Raw genomic sequence first — 10,617 nt, forward strand, 5'->3', positions numbered from 1 at the left:
TCATCGCAGGCTTCCCTCTATACAACCTTTGGGGTGATTGATGATAAAGGAAATATAAAGACTTTGAGACACAGTATTAAGGTGAGTTTACTTCTGGACAAGAGAGGGAAAACCTGATTAAATATAGCAGGATTAGATCCCATGGGATCGAGTCTTCAAACTGTCAAATAATAATTCAGAGACAGTTGGAGTACTGAAGATGTACTTACATTTAGGGACTACACAAGGGAGAAGAGCCCCCATGGAGATCCTCTCAGACCAAAACAAGGGTGAGACTTACAAAAGCACAGCTAGAAAGTTTCACAAAGAATTGGTTGAACAAGACCAAGCTGGTCAGTTCAAGGTTGGTTCATTGTAATGAAGCTGCGCACAGGCCATTCACTGAACCACAAGTCTGGTTGTGGTTTTTAGGAACTGTGTTTACCCATCAAGTCTGTTATGTTGACCCCCGATAATGCAGTTGAGTTATATATAGGCTGCAAACAGTCACAGTTTCATCATCAGGCCATTCTTCTGCTGATTTGGACCAATTTTACAGTAAGTGGTTGCTCAGTTCCCTTTAGTGGGGCCCAGACGATGTGCTGTCTTGCAATTTCTGATATCCTCATGGCTCAGGATTATGCAAACTTCCTATTATATTAAACCCAGGTTTTGTCACTGTGATCAGGAACATCCCCATAATTAAAAGTTGATGATGACAGAAATTCTTTGCTTACCAAATTCTAGTCAGTCTCCTGCACCTTCTCCAAGGCCCATCTGCACACTTTCTTGTAAAATCTAGTTTTGGCAAGAACCCTGCTAAGTCATTTTACCCAGAACCCCCTACCTTCGATATGTGATTACCCGCAGTATCTGATCCGGTCCCTCATCCTCTGCAATCCCCCAGGTGATGTCTGGTCACCCTGGACTGTCTTCAGTAGAGAGTCCTTTTAGGTCAGTTTGGCTAGAACCCCCCTTACCCCTGATGTTTTCTCTTACAAACTTCCTATTCACTGACCCCTACCCTGCTCCTTGGCTATAAATTCCCACTCGCCCAAGCTGTATTTGTAGTTGAATCTGGTCTCTCTTCCATTGGAAAACCCTATTGCAGTGGTCCCTAGGCCTGTCATGAAGGTCTTGAATGTATTTCTCTTTAACAATGATCCATAGCTGAAGGGAGACTATATTAAGTGGACAAGGTAGAAAAGAATGAATCCTGCATTGGGAGGCACCCAAGACCACCCCCAGATTTGATGATTCACTAGAACTCATAGGACTTTCTCTTCTACTGGAGGCTGGTTTTTTAAGTGGAGGCTGCTCACAGACAACCTCTGCCTAGCATGTATAAAAATTCTAGACTCTCAGAAGAAAAGCAGGAGTTCAGCATAAACCATATTGCTTTTAGAGTTTAGGCACAGTAAGCCAGTCTCATCAGTTAAGAGTGGGAACCCTCCCCCAAATCTAAGTCCCCAGATGCCAGTCAATAACCAACCTTATAAGTAGGCTTTTCAAAGGATCGCAGTTGGATCTGCTGTGTTAACTCTTGTCTGCACACATGCCCACTTGAAATCATTCATTGTCACGTTCAACTTTTTTATTTAGGACACCACGGAGAATATTAATATTTCTATAAAAGATTTACCAATTTTAGGGAAGATATTTATCTACTTAGGTTTGACAGGGATTTTGTTGCCTGGATTCATTTTTTTCTGTACTGTAAGCTCCACAGAAGCAAATCTTTCTCAACAGGGAGCTGCTACAGAATGGATGACACGAGGTTGTGACCACAGGTGGTGGGAGTGACTCTGAGAAGATGCTCATAATCAAGGTGAACAAAAGGAAGATACAGAATCTCCTCACGTACTTCTGGCAGCCTAGGCAAAAACACTGAATTGTAGAAGCAGGCCTATCGGATACTCATTCATTCATTCATTCATTCATGAAAGATTTATTGATGATCTGATATGTGCTAAATGCTAAGTGCTGGGTTAAAAATGGAGCTTACAGTACAGTGGAGGAGATGGACATTAAAGAAATAGCTATGAGGAGCAGTATAACATAATGGTTAGTAGAGTGGAGTCAAACTACTTGGGTTCAAATTCTAGCTCTGCCACTTGCTATTCTGAGCAAGTTCACTTAACCTCTCTGTGACTCAGTTTTATAATCAGTAGGGTTAATAATACCTACCCTCTTTGGGATGAAGCAACTGTTACTGCACACCATATGGGTGAATGTAGAATGAAAGAAGCCAAACACAACGGTACACACTGTATGACTCCATTTATGTCCAAAAAGAGGCAAAATGACATCTGTGGGGTCAGAAGTCAGCATAGCAGTTACCCTTGATGGGGAGTGATGGTGTGATTTCTGGAAGGAGACATGAGGGGACCTTTAAGGTTCAGGTAATACTGTGTTTCTTCTGGGGGTGCTGGTTACACAAGCGTGCTCACTTTGTGAAAATTCATTGAGCTAAACATTCATGTGAACTTTACTATATGTATGTAATATCCATTAGAAGTTGGAAAAAAACTATAGCAACAAAAGACAGATTTAGATAAACAGAATTTTTATGCACAAAAATGTTCTTTATAGTTTTGCTTATCCCTATGAAAAATTAGAGACAGCCTAAAAGTCCAACAACTTTTTAAAAGACAGTCATGGTGATTGTGAGAAAAATTCTCACAATCTATTACTAATTGATCAAAACAGAACAAAACATTTTGAACACATACTACAACTTTATTTCTATAATCATTAAAATCTATCATTGTAAAGAAGAAATAATGACCTCCTTGGGTTGTTGGGAGGATTAAATGGGTATTACACTTAAAGTGCATAGAAGAGTACTTAGCGTGTAGTAAGTGCTCAATAATGTTAACTGTTACTGTTTTTATACAAATACATAATTGCAGGCTGTGAGAAGAAATATAATGGAAAATGTGCTATAAAAGTGGATCCAGCATCCATGTTAGGTTTTCAAAATAAAGGATTCCTGTCATCCAGGATGCCATGATGCCGACACCAAGCTCTAACCACTAATAGGTCTTGCACTCAGAGTCCAGAGCCACCAACCTCGGAATAGGCCACAGATGAACACCCAAATAGAAAAGGCTGTAGACATTCACTGATAGCAGTAATACTACGGTACACAGTCATAGCTCATCATGGTTTAAGAAATACTTTCACACAAAAAGACTCATGTAGGTTTAACAACAAACCAGTGAGGTAGCTAACACTCCCATTCTTCAGATGAAGTGACTGAGCTGTAATAACTTCTTTAAAGTAAAGAAAGGGGAAGGACTGAGATTTGAGCTTCATTTGTCGAGACGTCCAATTTCAAAACCCCCATTTCCCCCAATGCCTCCAGACCTTCCATAATGTAGGCAGCCATAAACAGACACAGAAGGCTCTCTCCCTCCCACTCCTGTCCCTTGGAATCCAGGAAGGAAAGCAGAAGACTGCAATCCAGGCTCTCCTATGGGAGGACTGACTCCCCAGGAAGGAAAGAAATGTGAGCCCGTCAAATCTCCTCGCACCCATGCTAATGACAGCCCTCCTAGCAAATGCTCTAATTGTATTAACAAGCAGGAGAGTCTTTATCTATGGAATACTTTTAGAAGGATGTACTTGGTTTGTCTGGCATTGTTTGTGGTAAACAAACCTGGAACACATGTATTTATGGGGCATGGCCCCCTGGAAAATGTAAGCTATATAAAAATCAGAGTAGAAAATGGAGGCATACCATCACCAAAGTAGCTCTCTTTTCTTCTAAGTGGTGACAGCACACATTGCTTAGAGACCTTATATGTTAAATCTGAGCTGGTATGTCTTAATGTGGAAAAAAAAAAAAGGGGGAAGTGGGGGGAGGGCCAGGAGAGCTGCACTGGTAGTCCCTGACTTCTCTCTGCTTTTTCTGTGCACATGATTACTTGTACCCTTGAAATTATTACAAAAGCTTGATGTAGGGTAAAACAAGTGATTCTTCTAAGTCTGATTTGCCAATTTGATCCCTTGTATTAGCTCAGAAACGATGGGTGTAGAGCAGTAAGTATAGTTGTAGTTGTTGGGCGTCCAAAGAGCACACTCAATGTGAAAAAGCTTCCAGATCACAGCCCTTGGGGCTTGACCCACGTCAGGGGTCATCTCAGGAGTCCCAAAGACATGAATAGCCCAAACTAGGGTAGGGTCGCTCCAGATGGGGTTTCATTTCCCAAGGCAGACAGGATGATTCCACTGAGAGACAGGTCTTTCTAGATGGTCACCGGTTCTTGAACCAGAGTCTTAGCTCTAAAAAAGACTCAATGTTATTTTTCTCTACTCCTCAGATCCAAACCCTGGTTCACATTCCAAGTTTGCTGGTGGTAGTTTATTTTAACTAAAGACCATTTGATTAAAAAAAAGAAAGAAGAAATATTTCTTCAGAAGGCTTACCTGGTCAAAAGTCACCTCTTCTACAACTGGTTCTTGACTGGCCTGCTTGGTTTCAATCGCTTTAATTAGCAACTGGTCTCTAGGGGGACCCGCAGATACTCCTTCCATCCTTTCTTGTTGCCATAAGTAAGCCCAACTACTGCCCACATGCTTAGACCCAGGACTTCCTTGTCAATACTTCAAAGACTAGGCAAATGCAGAATTTTCCATTACACATCCACAAGGTTATCTCATTGAAGCAGGGAAAGGAGGCCCATAGGAAGTCACACTGTCATAACAAATAGGTTGACGATGGCTCAGAATGAAGCAAAAGTGCGACCCCCAGGCCCTGCCACAAATCTACATATAAAAGTTGTTGTTCTTCAATCACTATATAGAGCGTAGTCTTCTGTGGAGGCATCCTGTTATTACAAAATAAACATTTCATCTCCTTGCATGTAATCCATCTCTAGAGAGGACTCTTCTGCTCTGCTTAGAAATTAGGTCACAACTCTTAACTCCAAGCTATAGTATATGTAAGCTAGATCTTCCAGCTTTATCATCTAAGGATGCATCATGGTGGAGTAGGGCGGCCATAGCTGACCAGGAGGAAATGGACTGAAGAACAAAACTATCTAAGTGGTTTCTGGTGGTAGTACCTTACTGAGTCACTGAGCCTCCGTAAAATATTTCCCTGATCAATACATACTGTAAAGCATACTGCATTCTGTCTTACATGTGGGAGTAGATTCTGTCTACTTGGCTAATGAGTACAAAGGCCTGAAGGCACCAGAGTCAGATGGAGGTTACTGGCTTTTTAAAATTCTTCATTAAAAAAAATTCCACAGGCACACAGCAGGTTGGCCCTAGGCAAAACTGAGAGAGATGAAGCGTACCTTTGGATTTACCATTATTTTCTTTCTCTCCCTGAAATAGCCACTCCCTTCATACAAAAGTATCCTTTCTCTAAATGTTACAGTCCTGAGCTCACCCAAAAAATGGCTTGCTGTGTCCCCAGAGTTCTCTATCTGGTAACAGAAACTCTGAAAATGTAACCATCCACTTCATTCATTCATTAATTCACCAAATATTATTGGGTACTGTTTTGTATCAGACATGTTAAGTTGCTGGGGATACAAAAATGTGTAAGAAAAATCTTTTCCTCCTTCCTTGCTCACTCATCTGATCATCACAAAATCCTGTTACTTTGACCTCTTAAAAATCTCTTGGATTCTCTCTTTTCTTTGTAAGTAACTACCCACCATCATTTTGGCTCAGCCCTCATGAACTGGATCTACTGCAATAATCTTAACCACCCATCCTCAATGCATCCTTTTTCTTCAAAACCAGTCTCCATATATGAATTAATATTCCTAAAATGTTCTTGCTCCAAGCTGCCCTCAGGTCCTCCATGATCTGATCCTTACTTGCCTTCCATTCTGTAATAGTTATGCTAGTCTGCTTAGCTTCTTGGAATACACTATGTTCCTGTGCTTCCATGCCTTACCATGTGGAGCATTTTTTGCTAACAGTTTTACCAAGACATAATTCACATACCATACAATTCACCTACAAAAGTGTACAATTCAATGATTTTTGGTATATCTACAAAGTTGTACAACCACTTCCACAATTGATTTTAGAACATTTTCATTAGCCCCAAGAGAAATCCTTTACCCATTAGCTGTCACTCCCCATTTTTCTTCAATCCCCTCTCACCCTAGGTAATCATGGATATTCTTTCTGTCTCTATGGATTTGCCTACTTTGGACATTGCATATAAGTGGAATCATATAATATTTAGCCTTTTGCATCTGGCTTCTTGTATACTATAAATATTTATAAATATTATAAATACTATAAATGCAGATGTTTCTGGTACATGGATCACACTTTGAGTAGCAAAAAGCTATAATTTGGCAGATCTGTTGGGGACCTTTGAGCTCTGCTGGGCTCAACTTGGATCTATGTGTCTTCTCATTCTGGAACCCAGCCTGAAAAGCAGATACTCTCGAGAGCTGTTCTCACAGTGGAAAGCAGAAGGTCAAAAAGGGGAACAAAACCATATCAAGAATGGCATGAAAGCTTCTGTTAGGATGTGGTATAAGTCATAAATGTCCATGTTCCATTGGCCAAAGCAAGTTACATGATCAAGCCCAAAGTCAATGGTGTGGGGGAATTCATTCCTATGTGCTGGAAAACACAAGGTGGTAAGTGTTGCAGAGCATGCATGGGTGCAAAGGAGATAGTGATTAGTTCTACCTGGGAGGGTCAAGGAAGGCCTCAGAGAGAATGTGATGGTTGAGCCAGATCTTGAAAGATAAGTAGAAGTTCCCAGCAAACCGAGAATGCAGACCAAGGTGGAAGAGAGGATTCAAGCCAACAGAAAAGCATGAAGCAGAGAGCTATGGAAAGATGTTCAACATCATTAATCAGCAGGGAAATGCAAAACAAAACCACAATGAGATACCACTTCATCACACTAGGTTGTCTATGATCAAAAAGACAGATAATAGGGGGAGGGAGAAGATGGCGGAGTAGAAGGACGCTCGCAGGTCACCCTCTCCCACAAATACACCAAGACCCACATCTACAGACCCACTCAGCCAACCAGAGCACCTGTGGAACTCCGACAGAACATCGCCCTCTTCAAAAGATAAAGACGCCAAAAATCTGGTAGGAGAAAAGGAAAAAAGAAAACAAAAGGCAAAGCAGCGCGGGACGGGTCCCGCGGGGAGGGAGCGGCAAAGGAGGACTGGCGCTCGCTCGCTGGGTCTCCCCTCTCCAACTGAGAGGCCAGCGGTACGGAGGGGGAGCCTCCGAGGCTCAGATCTGTACAGAGCAGCCCTTGACTAACAGAACTAAGTTAAACGGGCACAGAGCGTCCCCCCGACACCCAGCCTGAGACGCGGGCCGGCAGCGGCGGGCAGGGCCAGGCTGCACAAGCCGGGCGGAGGACGGAAGTGGCTGCACGGAGGCAGCCCCAGGGGAACGCAAGGGGCTGCGCGCCGTGGCTGTGGGTGCACAGGGCAGAACAGCCTGGGCCCTCCATAAAACAGCAAGGTTGATGTGCTCTCGGGGGAAGGGTGCACACCCCCATCTCTGAAAACCCGCGGAAAGTTTTCGGGGGAAGAGAGGCGGGGCTCAGGCACAGCCGCCATATCCACCGCGCTGAGCACTCAGGCGGGGGCGGGGGCGAAACCTGCATCCACACTGAAGGGCTTAGCAGCCTCAAAGGCCAGACTGAGACTGGCCTGCAGCCCGGGGCAGATAGGATCCTTCCATCCTGGTCCCTCAGAGAACTTGCTCCACAAAGACAAACAGGGAGCTGGGTTTTGGCTCCAAGCAGGGACAGGGCTGTCCCTCGGTCTTCCCCGAGCCCACCTGCTGAGCGCCGACCAGGGCGGAGCGCGCAGCCGCACAGAGAGCGGAGCTACCGGCGGCGGCGCAGGTAGAGCGAGAGCGGCCCCCCCGCCTTTCGGGCAGGAACACAGCCCCTGACCGAGGTGCTGGGAGGGGGCACGACCCACCCTCCTACCCGGCCAGTCTGCAACATCTGACTGTGGCATCCGGAGGGGCAGCGACCCGCCCGCCCACAGCAGAGGAGAGCTGCACCTGACCCAGTGTTAGGAGGAGGCGCGATCTGCTTGCCGACAGGTGCTGGGAGCAGCACAGAAGAGGGCGCCAACGGAGGGCCTCTGAAAACAGCAAGCTGAGCTTCCAAAACAGGACGAAGACAGAAAGACTTCACAGTAAAAGCACACAGACTCCAGGAGAACACCGACAAACCCCCCCCCCTTTTTTTTAATCTGTTTTTACCTGTTCTATTTTCTATTACTCTCTTAATTTTTACTTCTTAATTCATTTCTGTTTCTCTTGGGTTTTGATGTCCTGCTATTGATTAGACACAGGTTTCAAATACATCTATTCATCTCCCCCTCCTTTTTTTGTGAAGGTTTTAAAAGGACGTCTCAACCCGATTAATACTCTGCTTCAACTTACTCTTCTATTATTCATTATACAGTTTTCAAACCCTCTTTCTCCCTTCTTTTAAAATTCTTTCTCTCTTATTTTTTTTTCTTTTTTTCCTAAGTCTATTCCTAAATAGGCATTAGATAGATAAAATCCTTAAGGACCAAAACAAACAACTGATACTCCATAAACCACAGTGCCAAAGAGGTATGAGCAAGATGAAGAAGCAGAAAAACCTTTCCCAATTAAAAGAACAAGAGAAATCCCCTGAAAGATCAATGAAATAGACATCGATAGCCTACTAGATCAAGATTTCAAAAAAGGAGTGATCGAATTGCTGAAGGAATTAAAAGAGATAGTGTTTAGAGATATAAAATATGTCAAAAATGAAATTGAAGCTATAAAGAAGAGCCAAGTAGAATGGATAAACTCATTGACAGAGATGAGGAATGATCTAATAGCTGTGCAAAGCCGACTAGATAATGCAGAGGAACGAATTAGTGATCTAGAAGACAGGGCAATAGAAAGCACCCATTCAGAACTACAAGAGAAGCAAATAAAAAATAATGAAAATAGCATAAGGGACCTATGGGATAATATAAAGCGTCCCAATCTTCGCATAATAGGGGTCCCAGAAGGAGAAGAAAGATCAAAGGGGATTGAAAAGGTTTTTGAAGAAATCATGACTGAAAACTTCCCAAACTTAAAGAAGGAATCAGATATCCAAGTACAGGAAGCTCAGAGGGTCCCAAACAGGAAGAACCCAAATAGACCCACACCAAGACATATCATAATCAAGATGGCCAGAGTCAAGGATAAAGAAATGATTCTAAAGGCAGCAAGAGAAAAGCAAAGAGTAAGTTACAAGGGAACCCCCATAAGGCTCTCAGCTGATTTCTCTACACAAACACTACAGGCCAGAAGGGAGTAGCAAGATATATTCAAAGCCCTGAATGAAAAAAAGATGCAGCCTAGGATCCTTTATCCAGCAAGGCTATCCTTGAGGATAGAAGGAGAAATAAAGAGTTTCACAGACAAAAAAAAGCTGCAGGAGTTTAGCAACACTAAACCCATGCTAAAAGAAATATTGAAAGGGCTATTCTAAATAGAAAAAGCAGCAGGATGCTACAGAAATGAGAAACACACAACTGGAAAGGTGATAACTCATGAATTACAAATAAAGTAAACATGAAATTATAAAAGAAGACATACAAATCACTGAGAGTGGGAGAGGGAGGCAGGGAAATATAGAATATTTTTTTCTTTCTTTTTTAAATTTTTTTAACAGTAGGATGGGTTTGAGATCATGTTACTATCAGTTTAATAAAAACAGTTATAGTAATGGGTTGATAGATTTACAAAAAAGGGTAACCACAAGCCAAAAATTTACAAAGGAGTCACAAAAATTAAATAAAATCCATGATAATACAAAGGAAAATTACCAAACCACAAAAGGAAGAAGAAAGGAACAAAGAGGATATACCAATTCAACTGCAAAGATAAGTTCAAAATGGCAATAAACACACATCTATCATTAATTATGGTAAATGTTAATGGACTAAATGCTCCAGTCAAAAGACACAGAGTGGCAGACTGGATAATAAAGCAAGACCCTTCAATATGCTGCATACAAGAGACCCACTTTAGGGAGAAGGACACATATAGATTGAGAGTGAAAGGATGGAAAAGGATATTCCATGCAAATGGAAAAGCCAAAAAAGCAGGTGTTGCAGTACTGATTTCAGACAAAATAGACTTTAAAACAAAGGCCATAAAGAAAGATAAAGAAGGACATTTTATAATGATTAAAGGAGGGATACAAGATGAGGATATTACACTCGTTAATATATATGCACCCAATATAGGAGCACCTAAGTACATACAAGAATTACTAACAGAGATAAAGGGGGACATTGATGGGAATACAATCATAGTTGGAGATTTTAACACTGCATTAACATCACTAGACAGATCTTCCAGACAGAAAATAAACAAGGCAACAGAGAAATTAAATACTACAATAGAAAAACTAGATTTGGTGGATATTTTCAGAGCATTACACCCCCCAAAAATAGGATATACATTCTTTTCAAGTGCACATGGAACATTTTCCAGGATCGATCATGTACTTGGGCACAAAAGAAACCTCAACAATTTTAAGAAGATAGAAATTATCTCAAGCATCTTTACTGACCACAGTGCCATGAAACTGGAAATCAACAGCAGAGAAACAAAGGAGAAAAAAAGGAAAGCATG

This window comes from Camelus dromedarius, chromosome X, assembly GCF_036321535.1.
Source record: "Camelus dromedarius isolate mCamDro1 chromosome X, mCamDro1.pat, whole genome shotgun sequence".
Taxonomy (NCBI): Eukaryota; Metazoa; Chordata; class Mammalia; order Artiodactyla; family Camelidae; genus Camelus; species Camelus dromedarius.